Genomic DNA, 16,359 nt, shown 5'->3' on the forward strand with positions numbered 1-16,359 from the left:
TAGTTGTAGCTTTATCTACTGATTTGCTCTCAGGTTTGTGCTCTCTATGCCTTCCTGTCAGAGGCAGTCCTTTCCCATATTAATACTTTTTTCACTTCTCTTATTTTTGATTTATGACATCTTCCCAAAATTGAGCCCTTGCCCCCCAATTTATTCAGGTTAAATTCCTCTCTATTACCCCAGTGATGTGGTTTGCAATAACACTGGTCCTGCCACAGTTCAGATGTAGACTCTCCCACTGACATGGATCCGATTTTCCCAATACTGGTGCCCATGCCCATGAGCCATAATCCACTTCTTACATGCCAGTATTTATGCCAGCATTCATCTCTCTAATCTTACTGACTCTATATTAATTTGTTTGGGCTTCAGGTAATAATCCACAGATTATTACTTTTGGAATTAGAATTAGAATTAGGTTTGTTGTCACATTTACTCAGGTACAAAAGAACAGGAGTACAATGAGAAGTGTATAATGTTGCCCAACACAGTACCATCTTAGGTACAAAGTACCTAGGAACATATCTTCGGCAAAAAAAAAGAGAAAATAAGGAAAAGAAGTTATGTCATATTACAGATATACATAGTATAGGTGAGGAAAGTAAGAAATAAAGTTAAAAAGATAGACATTACAGACATTCTGTAAGGGCCTCCATGTAGCCTGACCAGGCTCCACCATTTCCCAACCAGTAGCCGTCTTCGCTTCTGGTGACTGGCCATCATCTCTGCACCGTTCTGGGTCACTGGCCACTGTCCATGCTCTGCTCTGGGCTGAGGGAAAAGACAGAAACAAGAAAAAAACATGAGGGAAAGATAAGAGAGAGAAAAGAAATAGACTGATCAGATGAGCTCTGGCTGGAGTGTCCTACTCTGTCGCCATCTTGGATTGTAAATTTTGAGGTTCTATTTCTCAATTTAATGTGTAGCTCATTCTATGGTCTGTACAGCATCTCTTTCTTTCTCCTGCCTAGGTCATTGGTAACCACATAGATTATGGATTCTCTCCAAACAAATGCAAGTTCCTATGTAGCCCTGCTGAGATATCCTGAATCCTGGCACCAGGAAAACAACACATTAATCTGAATTCCTGCCCTTTGCTGCAGTATATCAATTCCCCCTTGCTATGCTGTTCCCTGCTTCTAATACTTTCCTTTTGCTCCCTGCATTTGAACGGCTTCCAATACCATTTTGTCATGTTCAGTTAATTTAAATACTCTGTAGCCTACGTTCTTGTCCAAACAGCTGCAAGTACCTCAAACCTATTGGACTAGTGCAAAGGCCAAGGCTCCTCCAACTCCTGGATCCCCAAACCTGCCTCATTTGCAGTTACACCCTCCTGTCCCTGGCCAAATCAGTTAACCTATCCTAAGGGATGTGTCCAACTTCCAGACTTGAGTCTCCAGGTAACTTCCCTGATGTATCTCAATGTCTGCAGCTTGGCTTCCAGTTCACACTCTGAGCTGATGTTCCTCAAGCCATGGATATTTAATGCTGCCATGTTAGCCCTTGATCACACTGGCATCCAGGATCTTCCACATTCTGCAGTCGTAACTCATCATCTACCCTGCCATTTTTAACTGTATTTAATAAAGTTACTGTTCCCAATATGCTTTATTACCATTAATAAATCTGGCTATATTAGTGAAATGTTCCAATAATTAAGGCATATGAGTAAAATACTCACTAACCAATTCCCTGTGAAGTTACCTTTGTTTTTTTTTTATCTGAACACAGTTTGGATATCTGTGGAGGAAGGGGAATGGAGTGAACTATTCACCCATTTGAAATCCTGCTAGCTTTCACTCTCCTCTCATGCAGATGGATGTCTCTCACTTTCCCGACAAAGTTAATAAAAGTAAGGATCGCATCCCTCCTATCCTCAACAAATGCCCTTACTCTCTGCACACACAGCCAGCTGTATTCAATATCAACAGCACTTTGTTGTATGATATCTCATGGTCAGTAGGTCAGGATACCTTCAAGAGAGATGTTTACATTATATCAGAATGTGTTTTACCCCAGGATTTTTTGAACTTTGTCCTGCTAATAGAAGCATTTAATATTAAGCCAGACACTCATGTGCCTAAGAAATTGAATGTTTGTATCTCATAGTTGTAACAATCTGTTGGATTCTTCAATACCACACATCTATTGCTGCTTTCTTATGTCATGGAGAGTAGAATGTGCAATGCCGCATCGCACTCTAGCTTCATTCCAGATACAATGGCTTCTCCCTGACCTTTGGATCTCCTTACGGTGGATGACCTTCTCCTACAAGGCCAAGGCCAGAATGTCATTGGGGTTGGGTGTTGTGCCTGTCATGACTGGACACCTATAGCCCTGTGGAGGCACTTTGAGGTGTGGATGAAGGTGCCTGGGTGAGGTGTTATTTTCGAATGTTTGGACGACATGGGCTGGGAGCTGTGTTCAGACTGTCAGTGTGTCCTCCTGAGTGACACTGATGGGTATGTTGTGATGAGGAGTCAGAGGAACGGGTAGTAGATACGATATGTAGATGAAATCACTTACTTTGACCAGCCAAGTCATTAAATTGTTGCCATATCCTGGGTGTGACACTTGAGACACCAGCCACCTGTATTGCCTGCTCCCACCCTCTTTAATCATTCATTCCTACTGGCTTCGTGTCTCTAACTAGAAACATGGTCGCTGTATCCTCTAAGTAGTGTGGCATTATCAAGATGGGTACCCTTCACCCTCCACAGTATTACATTTCTCCTGTATCTCAATGCCTTATACAGCAGACTGTCCAAATGTTGTTCAACCTCCCTTTTATAGAGAGTGCCACTTTAAAAGAGGGAGGGCTGCCAACAACAGGTTTGCTCTTTGTCATGCTACTTGATCTGGTTTGGCACACAGAGGATGCCAGCAAACTGATGGAGATCAACTCAGTGCAGGGCAGCTTGTGGCAATGATTTAATTAGGGTAATGAGGTGAATATGTGAATTGGGACAGTCATGAATTGTGGGCTCTGCATCCAAAAAAAATCAGGCAAGCAAAGTTCTACCCTAAAATGTTTAGTTGACTATTTAAAGTATACTTGCCCTAAATAATGATTATCAGCAAAAGTTAAGTTGAACTTCAAAAGGAACTGGAATACAGCTTTTAACAGAATATAGAACCCAAACAAAATCCCTTAATATAATGATGTAGCAGATAGTAGTGACCTTTTTATAGAATGCACCTTCATTTAAATCACTGGTTGTGTGGATAATGTCAGTTAGAAGGATAGGATTCCAAAAGCAATGTAAGGCAAAAAAAAAGCTTAAAAACAATAATGCAATTGAAGTTGTGATTCTTTGAACCATATGGGTTCACAGTGAAGTGTATGTTTAGTTTTGGGACAATCAAACCTTTCTACTCTCGGAATGTTTTCCCTTGCATTCAGCTCTGGCTTTCTTCCAGGAAGTCTCCAACAAGCACTAATTATAACGTCAAAAGGCAAGGATGAACTTCTACTCTTTAATTATCACTTAAGCCAATCATTGAATGCTGATTTGAAATGTTCAACTAACAACCAGCAATATGAAGGAAAAAATATAATTACCGCCAAATGCATGGGGAGTTTTGCAAGGGCTGCATTTCTTTTAACAATATGCAAAGGTGTTTAATATGATACATATGGTTCAGTAGCAATGCCTGTTTAAGAAGTAGATTGCTTTGAAGAAGGCTGCAGAATGTCCGTTTATTTATTCACTAATTAAAATTGGACTTGCAACACATGGTCCCATGTAGATTGATTGGAGTCTATTTTTCTGTGTATATGAGAGCCAGTGCAGAGTGTCTAAGATAAGTTTAATGTACAGGTGTGAGAAGCTGGTTTCTGTTAGTTCTGTAACTGACTTTTCACAAGTTTTTTTTATTGAAAAATATTTATAAATTTTCAACACTGACAATTAAAAAGGCCAGATGTGTCCTTTTGTTAAAATAGCAGAAAATGAACTTTTTTGTAACTTATGAATGACTCGTTTACCATGAAAGTAACAAAGAAAGTGGTATTAATGTTCAAACTTCTGTTTTTTTGAGAAAGCTGATGTTGGAGTTTGTGAGAAGAAACATTTCAAGGTGCAACATTTGGACTTATTGAATGTTACAGTCTGGCTTCTTCTGAAGTGAAGGGAGGAATTTTACAATTAAAAAAAACACCTTCTCCACTTGAATAAACAGTCAAAGGATGACACAAGAAGTTGAAGATTGTTGTAGTTCAGCACAATTATACCCTGCTGAAGTATTAGCAATGAAGGTGAAATGGAAAATTGTCCCAACCATTTGCTCTCAGTTTCTCACCTTGTTTTTTATGGATGCTGGGAATTCAAGCTGATTTGCAGTGCCATACGTGCCAATGTTTTCTTTGGGACATTATGCAAGTATAGTTTGTTTTTCCAATTTGAGCCTTGAGACTATATTTGGTTTAAAAGCCATTGCACTAACCTTGGAATTTCTGTCAACTGTACAGGCGTAGGCATTTCTAGCAGTAGTCACTAAATAGTTGTCAAGAACTATTTTCTTCCAAGCACAGGACATTGAGATTAGTTCTAATACTTCCCCGTATCCTACTGTATTTTCTCTATATGAACAAAGTAGTTTTGTAGGATTTTTACAAGATCGGATGATCCTTTTACTCATGCTGGAATTCAAAAGATTCATATTTCCTGACTTTTAATGCTTTAATTTGTGAGTGATATTTGCTAAGATTAAAGGTGAGAGTTAAAGAAACATGAAAATGACTTATCAAAAAAATGCAACTGGAGGGATTTTCCTCACCTTATTGTCATATTGGTTTGGAAAACAGATTTCATCATCTCTTTTCTGTTTCCCACTCCATTCCCCCCAACTCCTCACTTAGAGACAACAATGCCAATAGGTGTACAAAAACTGTTCTGGTGCTCTAACTGAGATGAAATGGCATCACATGACTACACATGATGCTATTTATAAATTACAAACTCATTGAAGTTTTATTGTGCAAGACTTAAATGCAACTATGATTTTTCAAAAATAAATAGGTTTAATTTTGAATATTTAGTTTTCTTCATTTTTATTGTTGAGTGGGTAATTCTGAAGCTAAATAAAACAAACAAGTTCATGTCTTATTATTTTTAGATAAAGAGTAAAAAGTATCAAATGCTCAGCTAATCTGTTGTAATCATAAAAGACAATATTTCCAGTTTTATTTTAAGTTTTAAAATATTTCAAATTCTATTAACTTGTGGTAAAATAAATGGTGAAGTAGTGGATGAATTAGTAAGACAACACCAACACCTTTATATCTGAAATAAGTAAACCTAAAAAAAGCATCCCATATTTAAGCAAACACAATAGAAAGAAGTTGCAAACAAAACAAAAGAAACCATGTCAGGTCATCCCATGCCCAATACATCCTCCAATCCCTGTAGATAGAAACAGTATGGTGTAGTCATATTCAAAGTAAAGCAAAATACTGCAGATGCTGGAAAACTGAGACAAATACAGAGAATGCTGGAGAAATTCACCAGGTCTGGCAACACCTAGGGACAGAGAAACAGAGTTAATGCTTTAAGTCTGGTATGCCTGTTATTTTAGAACAGTTATATTCTTTAGATATTTGTTTAGGCAGCAGGAATAGCCTGTGATAGCAAGACATGGACCAAATTCTCTCTTTCACTGCTGAATTTTACCAAATATTTGCTAAGTCAAGTTCAAGGAGTTTCATGGGAAGGCTGTCTTTCCAGAGCTCTAGTAAGTTATCTCATGAAAAATTACCCTGCTTGCTTCATTATGTACACATCACACTTCTACCATGTCACACTCATGCTCTCTTGCATCACTGATGGCAGAATTTTTCATTACTGCTGGTCCATGGTTCCTTGCTGCTGTGCACCAGGTTGATTGCTGTCAGCCAGGAATTGCCCATCAGAACTGCAGTATGGGAATAATTGCCCAGAAATGAAAGACAGAGCCAGGTTAATATCACAGTGTGCTGGCAGTGACTGAGAGGTCATGGATGGAGTGGTGAAGAGGAAGGTTGTCCTCTGTGTTCAGAACTGCCAGAGGAGACCACGGCACTAGACCGTGCCAGTCTGGGCAAAAGTTAGCACCAAAGTCAATCTATGGTCCAAGGAAATATCTAGCATGGCCTTCTGTGTCAATAAATGTAAGATTCCAGCAGCTCCTCTCCATTGCCTCACATTTACTATAACTTTGCCTGACTGCACTCACCTTCCACCAAGGCTCATGTTCTCACTATTGCATACAGCATCTTCCTTCACGTGCTTTCACCCACCCTGAGCCCACCAAGACTGCCAATCCTGCCTGCCCATTGTACTGCCTACTCACTCACTCAGGACATCTCACCACCTTTTACCAGAAGCATCAGCACCAATAGCTGTGCCAAGGACCTTCAATTCACTCAATTCCTTCTTTTGTCTCATTCCAGAAGAAAACAGCCTATGATACAGAAGAGAGGGCCAAGATGTGTGGTGGAGTACCTGACATTCATCTCCTAACCCGCTACAAGGCAAGAATCCTTTTCTTAGTGAGAGCAGACTGGGACCACGCCAGTGGTGATGCCAAGAACCCCACGTCCCAAAACCTGAGCAAGATTCACTGTCAAATGCCATCTCTCCCATTACTTCCATTGTGAATGTGTTCTTAACATGTGAAAGACTCCCATTTCACAATGCTTTCCCTCTTTGGTCTCCCGCAGGCACCAGTGGCAACTGAATGGTTACTGCCATGAAGGGACCAGCTCCTCAGGACATCAGTTACTCCTTCACTGAGGAAGGAACTACAGCCTGCAAGGCTGTTCCCAGCAATCTCCACCAGCTCAGACACCAGATTAGAGCGGAGAGCCCATTCTGTTCAGCATGCCACTGCCATGGCTCCGCAGCTGGTCGAGGAAGAAATGCCCCCAGTCTCAGGGGTCACTCAGAGGAAATTCAGGGAAAAGGTACTTGCCAGGACCCAGGCAGAAGAAGTGACAGCCATTAATAACTTCATTCAATTTGAACAAGCAGATGCAAGAGCAGCAGGCATTCGTCAGAGGCACTCAGGCCTCAAAAGGCCTAACTGGAAGGTTGGAGGAGTCTTCCAATATCATGCTGTCTCTGGCAGGCGAGTGTCTGGCTGTCTCTGTGGGCAGGCTTGCAGGTCCAGCACAAAATGTCTCTAACATGGATACCCAGTGGAGCAAGTGACAAGTTGGAACCCCAAGCCACCCACCCTGAGTTGTATATCAGAATTGTTGCAGTCTAACTTCTCTCTGCCATGTGGGAGAAAAGCAAGCTACATATAAATGGGGTGAGAATAATGAGGAGATATTCATGTATGGCAATAGGTCTCATGAGGCTCACAAACAAGTTCAAACCTTAGGTGAAAATTGAACTTTTATTTGCTTTGAGAATCACATTTTCTAATCTCACTATATTTTCCCAACTGATCTGACCACATTGTTCAAGGGCTGGGAAAATTCAGCACTAAAACTCTGCTTTGTCATCAACGTTTATGGAACATGGAAAATGTGCAAAGGAGCCCAATAGTGGACAACAAAGCCAGCTCGGTTGGGGATTTGGAATTCCTGCAGATCAGCAGATCATCCTGAAAAAGTGTTTCCAAACTCCAGTCAAATAAACAACTAGAGTGATTCCCTAAACAGTGAATGTGGGAGCCATGTTACAATTTTTTTGCAGTCAGTGACCAGAGGGACTTTCCTTATGAACATTTATATTCATGATGCTAAGGTGAGAAAATTCCTAGGTAATGGGGATACTTGAATTTGGGAAGCCCAGCTAATCCTCTGGCTAGTCAGCTTATCCTGTTATGTTCTCTGTGGCAGGCAACAGACAAGGCAGTAATCCCCTTGCATTGCGACTGAATCTTAAGCCGGCCTCATCTTTAACTGGAAGCCTTGCTCAAGACCTGAATCACCTCCATAACTAAGACCCTGTCTCTAAACACCGGTTTGGAAATGGAATCATGATTTTTACTATTTTGAACCACTCTTTGCAGCTTGACAGGGGAAAAGGGGTTAAAGCCAAAGCCATTCACTGTGCTCTGATAAGGTTGAACAAGGTTATCGGTATTAAGTTTAGTCTGGTGTCAGAGTGAGCTGTTTCAATGGATCTCGGCAGAACCACAGCCATAAAGGTTGTGTTTCTTCTCATAGTCTTTTTTCCATCCAGTTTCCCAAATTTATTCTTCATTTCTTTGGAAGAACTGATTCTCCCTCAAGCACTGTTTTGTGTTTGCCAGTGCTCCATGTGGCTATCTCTTCTGTGAATCCTTATAGTGAGAGTTACTGCATGTACAACAGCACAGACAAGCCTGATGTTATTCTCACTTATCTGCAAAACTTTAGAGTGGGGCTCGAGGTAACACAAGCAGGATCCATATCTGATTTGTCTCTCCTTCGTCAAAGGCAATAGTGGCTGAAGTTAGCAATGTCACTCTCAACCATTAGATCTTCCGGATCAATCTGCTTTTCATTTGTATCTGGGCATAACCTAACGGTCTGGAGAAGTGCAGAAGCTGTTCTCATCTATGCTGAATATTGTGGATGAGAATTTTTAATCAATGATATCTAGCTGTTGTTTGTGCCAAAATTAATTAAATGTAAGTGAATACATGGCTCTGCTGGGGCCACAAGCTGATAACGCACAGCATTTTGTTAACAACTAACAACAAGCTGGAATCAAGCCATGTTAAGTGGAGTGTTTTATGAACATATCCTTAAAACACCTGTAGTTTATTGTGCCTGCTCAAAGCATTGTCCTCTTGGTGAATGAATGCATTGGTGAATATTTGCAAACAGTCATTTGCCACTTATATATTCAGTTATGTATTTACTCATTTAGAGGCAGCTGAGGTGAATTAACAATGTGTCCTTCATGGTAGATTGCAATCTTTGCCGACAGAACAGACTCAAAAATACATGATTTTTCTTTTCCTGTTATTAAAATTATTTTTCTATCAATATCAGAGCATTATCTTTAAATATCTATAAGCAAACATCCTTGCTTTGCATGTGGAAAAATGCACACGCAGCGTGTGGGAAAGTCTTCCTGACTGAAACAGAAACTTTCTAATATACACAGCAGCACTGCCAGAGCAGAGTGCGTGAGTCTTGCACTAACAATGTGCTGATTTTGTGAGCTAATTAATTAATTGCACTTGACTGCACATTATACCAGGCTAGCACCTCAGGGGTTTGAAGTGAACATACACCTTCCTGTCCTTTTTGTGTTTTTCATACTTGACTTTAGTGCATTATTCCAGTCCACAATTTCTATTGCCTGTTCGGACTCCTTTATTTAAGTTGTACGATTGGCAACATGAGATTTATAAAGAAAAGTTCAAATTTTCTTTGAGAGTGGAATTTCATAACTGAAAGAGGTTCATAAATGTATCAATAACAAATTGTTCAATGTATTGCTCAATAGGAAGAGAATTTTTTTTCTGTGAGAAAGATTCTGACTGAACTTTCAGACTTTCTTTCTTTCCAGAGCAATACATTGACTGGTCTACTTAGACGATTGCAGTGCTCATTTAAACACGGAATGAAACTTATTTTTCCTCAGTTGTTGTCCATTTCCAGTAACATGGTGTGCATTAGTGAGTAATTGAAGAGCCTGCTTTTTCAAAACACTTTATCACATCCTTAGGCTGTTCCAAAGCACTTCATGTTTCTTTTTAGAAATGCTGTCAGGTGTGTTACATATATAAACTCCAAAACTGTTGCCTGAAATAACTGTCCATCCAAATAGCAGAAGCTTGACACTACAGGTAATGGTGATGATGAGTGTCTCACTCTCTAACTGGAGAGCCAATGAGAACCTCATGCCACATCTTTTCAGAAGGTTCTTTAAATGCTCTTCAGGTGCTTAACTGAACAATAGTGAGCTTGCTTCAGGATCAATGACCCCAGGGCAGAAGTTCCCTTCCTTCCAATCTAAGATCATGAATGGTATTTACACATAGGTGAATGAGGGCAAGAGGAGCAGGGCTTGGCAGTAATGGCAGAAGGTGGGCACTGCTCCTACCTGATGTTGAGTCCCTTTGTCAGGTACTCAGTGTCTTTGAACAAGGATTTCTCACTCCCCCCACTCCATAAACAACCCCAACAGGTTTGCATTTTGGGCTGACCGCACAGTGAGCTGCAATGGGTAAATACAAGCAATAATAGGATGAAGGCCTTAAATGGACATTAATTGTTCACTGACAGGCTTCAATCACCAGTGTGACAAGCCAATAATAGGCTTTCCTACCATGGACCGAATTGAAGGAATGGCAGGAAAGCAGCAAGGTCTCCACTCATTGCTCTCTCACTTGATTAAAGTGCCCCCTGTCATCAACTCATTACAGAGAGGCCATTAAATTCTATCATCTGTTACCTTACACTTTTAGCCATGCCAGTGGTCCTGCTGAGAGCTCGGTTTCTTCCCAGTGGGCTGTGATAGTTCAGTTTTCTGTGTGCTGTATATTTGTAGTTTCCTGCTTCCAACTGGAGAGGCGAATGGGATTGAAATAACAGGTCACTTCCTGAAAGCAACATCATAAAGAATTGTGTTGACTGTTCTCTTTAAAATCGAATCACTGTGAGTGATAGTGTTCATTGCTTTTTTTTCTGGGACTATTGACAATTCTTAAGCCAAAGTAGGTACAAAGCAGGTACAACCCCATTTGTTTTAAATTGAAGTATGATCGACTCTGCAATTTTTACAGTTCTTTTCTCTCATGTTGACACATTTGGAAGAAAATTTGTCAAGTTAAAAGAATGTGTGACAGTGTCCGTGTAGGATTGTTAACCTTTCAAACTTGTCTGTCCTGTTAGGTCACTACAAGTAGCATGTTTTTAAAAAACAGCATTAGTTTCAGGCTGCCACTTTACAAACTTTATCCATTGCAAATTCATTTAGGCATACTCAAAGCTGACTTAAATTATGATTTCCATCCCCATGTAGTGGATAACAATCTCAGATATTTCTTATCCTTGGTAGAGATGATGAACAATTTACCTCCTGACTCCCCACAGCCTGACAACCATCGCCAAGATACATATCACTCTCTATTGCCAGGATGAGTGCAGCTCCAATGTCATTCAAAGTTCAACATCATCCAGGACAACGCAGTCGACTCCTCTGGCACCCATGTCTCAAAGCTGGTCCCTTTTTTCAAAAGGCTCTTCCTTTTCTCAAGGATACTGTGTCCTTGATTTTTTCAGAGGGGTAATAAACTGCTCCCAGTTCTGATTCATCTGGTTAGGTACAGAGATTAAAGGGTATTGAGAAGCCTTTCTGTTTTAATGCAAACAGATGAGACTTCAGGCCAAAGTGGTCATGTTTTAGAAGTAACTGTATAATGAAACTGGGGTGGTCAGCCCTTTAGCCGAGCAGTTCAGTCCAGTCCAGAACTAGTTAGAAAGTTCAGCAGTGGACTGTGTGAATAGGCTCTCCCTCTTCCTTCTCACATCAGCCTGTAAGCATCTGTTCCAATTTTCTTACTGGCCTTGAAGGGGGTTTGCCTATTGGGATTGTTGTGTATATTCAGAACAGCATAATTAAGTCTAGTTTGGATAGACTGTGTCCTTTAGAGGGTCTTTATTCTGTTCTTTATGTTTCATTGTGTAATTTTGTGAATACATTTTTTGTCTGTTTTCAACCTTGGTAGTCAACCTAACTAGCTACTCCAGGTAATTCTCACTGTACACTTACTGAAACACATTGCAAAGTTATGGTCTGGGTTGTCTGCTTGAGAATATTTTGAGTAATCTGGCCTAGTCCATAACGCCCATTTCACCACCTTCAACATTCACTGCAGCAATATGTACCATCTACAACATGCATTGCAACAACACAAAGGTTTCTTCGAGAGCACTTTCAAAACCAGCATCCTCGAGCACCTGGACTGACAAAGACAGTCAAAAAATGGGAACACTACCAACTGCAAGCTACTCATGATCCTGACTTGGAAATATATCTTTCAGTGTATCTTGGTCAAAATCATGGAACTCCATTTCCAATGGAATTGTGCATTATTCCCAGGCCAAATGGACTGCATTGTTCAACAAGGCAACTAGTCACCATTTTCTCAAGGTCATCTAGGGATGGGCAATAAATACTGGCCAGCCAGTGGATGCCCACATCCCATCAGTGAATTTTAAAACAAAACAGTAAACTACCCTGGTGAAGGGGGCAAACTAGTCATCCCTGTTCGCACCAGAACTCTGGTGGACAAAATTAGGTTAATATTGTCTCCTGCGGCTCAGTGATATAAGACAGTTACTTGAACAATGCAAGCATGAGTTCCAGTCAGAAATGATCTAAAGTTTTCACAGCCTGGTTATATTTTAAAGCCTGCATCAGTTTAAACTCAAAGGATATGATTAGAGTCATTATTTATCTTCCCCATCTTCCTGCTATAGCAACAATCACATCAATTACCTCAGGATGAATCTACAAAAATTACAAACGATGTCCTGGTGTACCATATCATTGTTTAGATTCCAGACTAGACATGTCTGTACCTTTCAGACAGTTACGTGACATTGTGACATGTGACATTCCGGCATAAAGGTACCTGTCTTATCTTCCGTCACTCCCCGTATAATGGAGTCAGTGTAATGTCTTCAGCTTTCAATCACTCATTGATATGATTGAACTGTATAGTATTATCAATAAATTAACTCGCTAAGTATACCTCTCTTTCAACAAGAACTTGACATCATGTGGTACATATTGCATGGGCTAATATATATAGAAAACCACAAAGTGTATCATGATGGCAATAGATGAGCACTAAATGACAGTTGTAACTCCTAATTATAGAGCCATAGAGTTATACAGCTCGGAACCAAACCCTTTGGGCCAACTTGTCTGCACCGAACAGATCCCAACAGACTCGTTGGTCCAACTCATCTGCGCTGACTTGACATCCCAATCTGACCCAGTCCCATTTGCCAGCATTTGGCCCATATCCCTCTAAACCCTTCCTATTTACATACCCATCCAGATGCCTTTTAAATGTTGTAATTGTATTTGCTTCCACCACTTCCTGTGGCAGCTTATTCCATCCACGCACCACTCTCTGTGTGAAAAGGTTACCTCTCAGGTCCCTTTTAAATCTTCCCTTCTCACCTTAAACTATGCCCTTTAGCTTTGGAATCCCCAACCCAGGGAAATGACCTTGGCTATTCACCCTATCCAGGTCCCTCATGATGTTATAAACCTCTAAAAGATCACCCCTCAACCTCCAGGGGAAAAAGCCACAACCTATTCAGCCTCTCCCAATAAGTCAATCCTCTCGTCCCGGCAATATCCTTGTTAATCTTTTCTGCACCCTCTCAAGTTCAACAACAAGAATCTACATAAACGTTCCGAAAATGACTTGACCGAAGTTAAGTTAACCAAAGGGTTGATGGAATTGGCCATTGTATCTAGCTAATCAAACCTTTCAGTAAAATGTTTCTGGAAAAACTTAGAGGTAATATGATTAACACAGTACTGGAAGAAAGGTACAAATTCAAGGCAATTGTAGCAGATCAGCAGCAAATATTGCAGAAAATCCAAATTGTGTCAGGTGTGGCTTGTCTCACCCAAAAAAAAAAGTCTGCAATATTTCATGACAACTGCAAGCTATGTTCCCAAGGGGAACATTGGGTTATTATGTATTGGCACTCCAACTGCACAGAAAAACCCAATGTTCACCACAGTGCTTCACAACAGTAAGTGAGGAGTAATAACACAGAAGTCTCCAAACATGGCATGCAAGTGTGTCAACAAAGTCTAAGAGATAGCTGCAATATTTCAGTTTGCAGACCTCTCAGACAGTACATGTGGTCATCTGAACATTACACAGACGTCAACAGCAAAACAGAAGCATTTTTCTTCTTTAGCTTTATTCAAATGATACACCCCAAAGAAAATGGGCAATATGCCAAAATCAACACTGGTACTGATATGGAATTATGCTTTTATGTATCTTACATAGACATACTCAAAGCCAGCACAATATGGTTCAGTCCATGTAAGATAACTGTTTATAATTGATCTGACATGCAATGGATTAGCATTATCCATTTTACATGCTAATATGGATGTTGAAGATGGACAGGAGGACTTTTATCATTGGCCCATGTGTATACACCAAACTACATGTTCTTATGATCCAAGAGGTAACAGACTCATCAGATGCAACACCAAAGATTCCAGACTATAATATTGATTTCATTCATTCTGGTCACAGCAAAGAGAGGAGATTCAGTATATTAGGGCAGAGGATAACCAGCTGCAGCAGCTCAAAAAGCAGCAACTGCAGGTGTCTTGAATGCATCCACCAGTTGCCCAAGAAAGGACGACTACATCTAGCCATTCAGAGATAAATGAGGTCTCTCCAGGAATGTAACCTTCAAAGACAAACAAGTCACAATTCTGCCAGCTGTACCTTTCGAGATGCCAGGCTGTATATGTAAAGTTGGTGCAGATGTAAATAGGATTGGTGAGTGCATCTATTTATTGGTCAGGCGTTAGTTAGGACAGCAATCTAAGCCATGATGCATGATTACCACTGATATTTTCACGTCAATGTCATGATTATGTTCTAGTTACTAGTTTACCAAATTCCTATTTGTGCAACACATCAAAAATACTCACAGTGCTAAGGTCTTGACACATTGTCAGATTTAATATATTTGGTGTGCCTTAACAAACTGTATTCGGCAATAGTCCAGAGTACATCTTTCCCAGGTATGAGCATTTTAGCTCTTCTCACTCCCTGCAGTCCCATTGTGTCCCATCTCATAATGTAAATCTCAACTAATTTAAATATAAAGTGATTTGTAAAGATTTTTGGATAGCTATGTTAAATCTGCATGCTATCCCTTCAGGCAATGGTTACCCTCAACAGTAGCTGTCGTGTTTGGAAGACAGATCCACCTGATTTTTGTCTACCACACCAAAACAGATGTGCACAACCCATGGTTGGAAGGAAGGGCTGGATTCCTGACCAGACAGGCCTGTACCTTTGAAGACAGTTACCTGACATCACAACCTGTGACATTCTGGTATCGAGGTACCGCCCCTTACCTTCAGGTAATCATTCTCTCTCTCTTTGTGTAATGAAGTCAGTGTAGTGTCTTCAGTTAGTCAGCTTTGTTTATGCAACGCACAGTAGCATCAGTATGCCCAGAAATCATACTACTTAGAGTTATAGAGTCAGACAGCGTGGAAACAAAGCCTTCGGCCCAACTCATCCATACCAACCAGATATCTTAACCTAATCTAGTCCTATTTACCAGCACTTGGCCCATATCCCTTTAAACCTTCTTATTCATATACCCATCCAGATCCCCGAACATCTGCGATTGTGTAGCTACGTAGTTAGTATTATAGAACATAGAAAAATACAGTGCAGAACAGGCCCTTCTGCCCTCAATGTTGCACTGACCTGTGAACTATTCTCAGCTCGTCCCCCTACACTATCCCAAAATCATCCATGTGCTTATCTAAGGATTGTTTAAATCTCCCTAATGTGGCTGAGTTGACTACATTAGCAGGTAGGGCATTCCACGCCCTTACCACTTTCCGCGTAAAGAACTTGCCTCTGACATCTGACATTGTGGGCGGCACGGTGGCACAGTGGTTAGCACTGCTGCCTCACAGCGCCTGAGACCCGGGTTCAATTCCCGCCTCAGGCGACTGACTGTGTGGAGTTTGCACGTTCTCCCCGTGTCTGCGTGGGTTTCCTCCGGGTGCTCCGGTTTCCTCCCACAGTCCAAAGATGTGCAGGGTCAGGTGAATTGGCCATGCTAAATTGCCTGTAGTGTTGGGTAAGGGGTAAATGTAGGGGTATGGGTGGGTTTCGCTTCGGCGGGTCGGTGTGGACTTGTTGGGCCGAAGGGCCTGTTTCCACACTGTAATGTAATCTAATCTGTCTTAAATCTATCACACCTTAATTTGTAGTTATGCCCCCTCGTACAAGCTGACATCATCATCCCAGGAAAAAGTCTTTCACTGTCTACCCTATGTAATCCTCTGATCATCTTGTATGTCTCTATCAAATCCTTCCTTAGCCTTCTTCTTTCCAATGAGAACAGACACAAATCTCTCAGCCTTTCCTCATAAGACCTTCCCTCCAGACCAGGCAACATCATGGTAAATCTCTTCTGCACCTTTTTCAATGCTTCCACATCCTTCTTGTAATGGGGCGACCAGAACTGTATACAATATTCCAAGTGCAGCCACACCAGCGTTTTATATAGTTGCAGCATGATATTGCCGTTCTGGAACTCAATCCCTCTACCAATGAAACCTAACACACTGTATGCCTTCTTAACAGCACTATCCACCTGGGTGGCAACTTTCAGGTATC

Source organism: Chiloscyllium plagiosum, unplaced genomic scaffold, assembly GCF_037043375.1.
Source record: "Chiloscyllium plagiosum isolate Xiang-an unplaced genomic scaffold, Cpla_swu_hap1 HiC_scaffold_5, whole genome shotgun sequence".
In the NCBI taxonomy this organism is placed as follows: Eukaryota; Metazoa; Chordata; class Chondrichthyes; order Orectolobiformes; family Hemiscylliidae; genus Chiloscyllium; species Chiloscyllium plagiosum.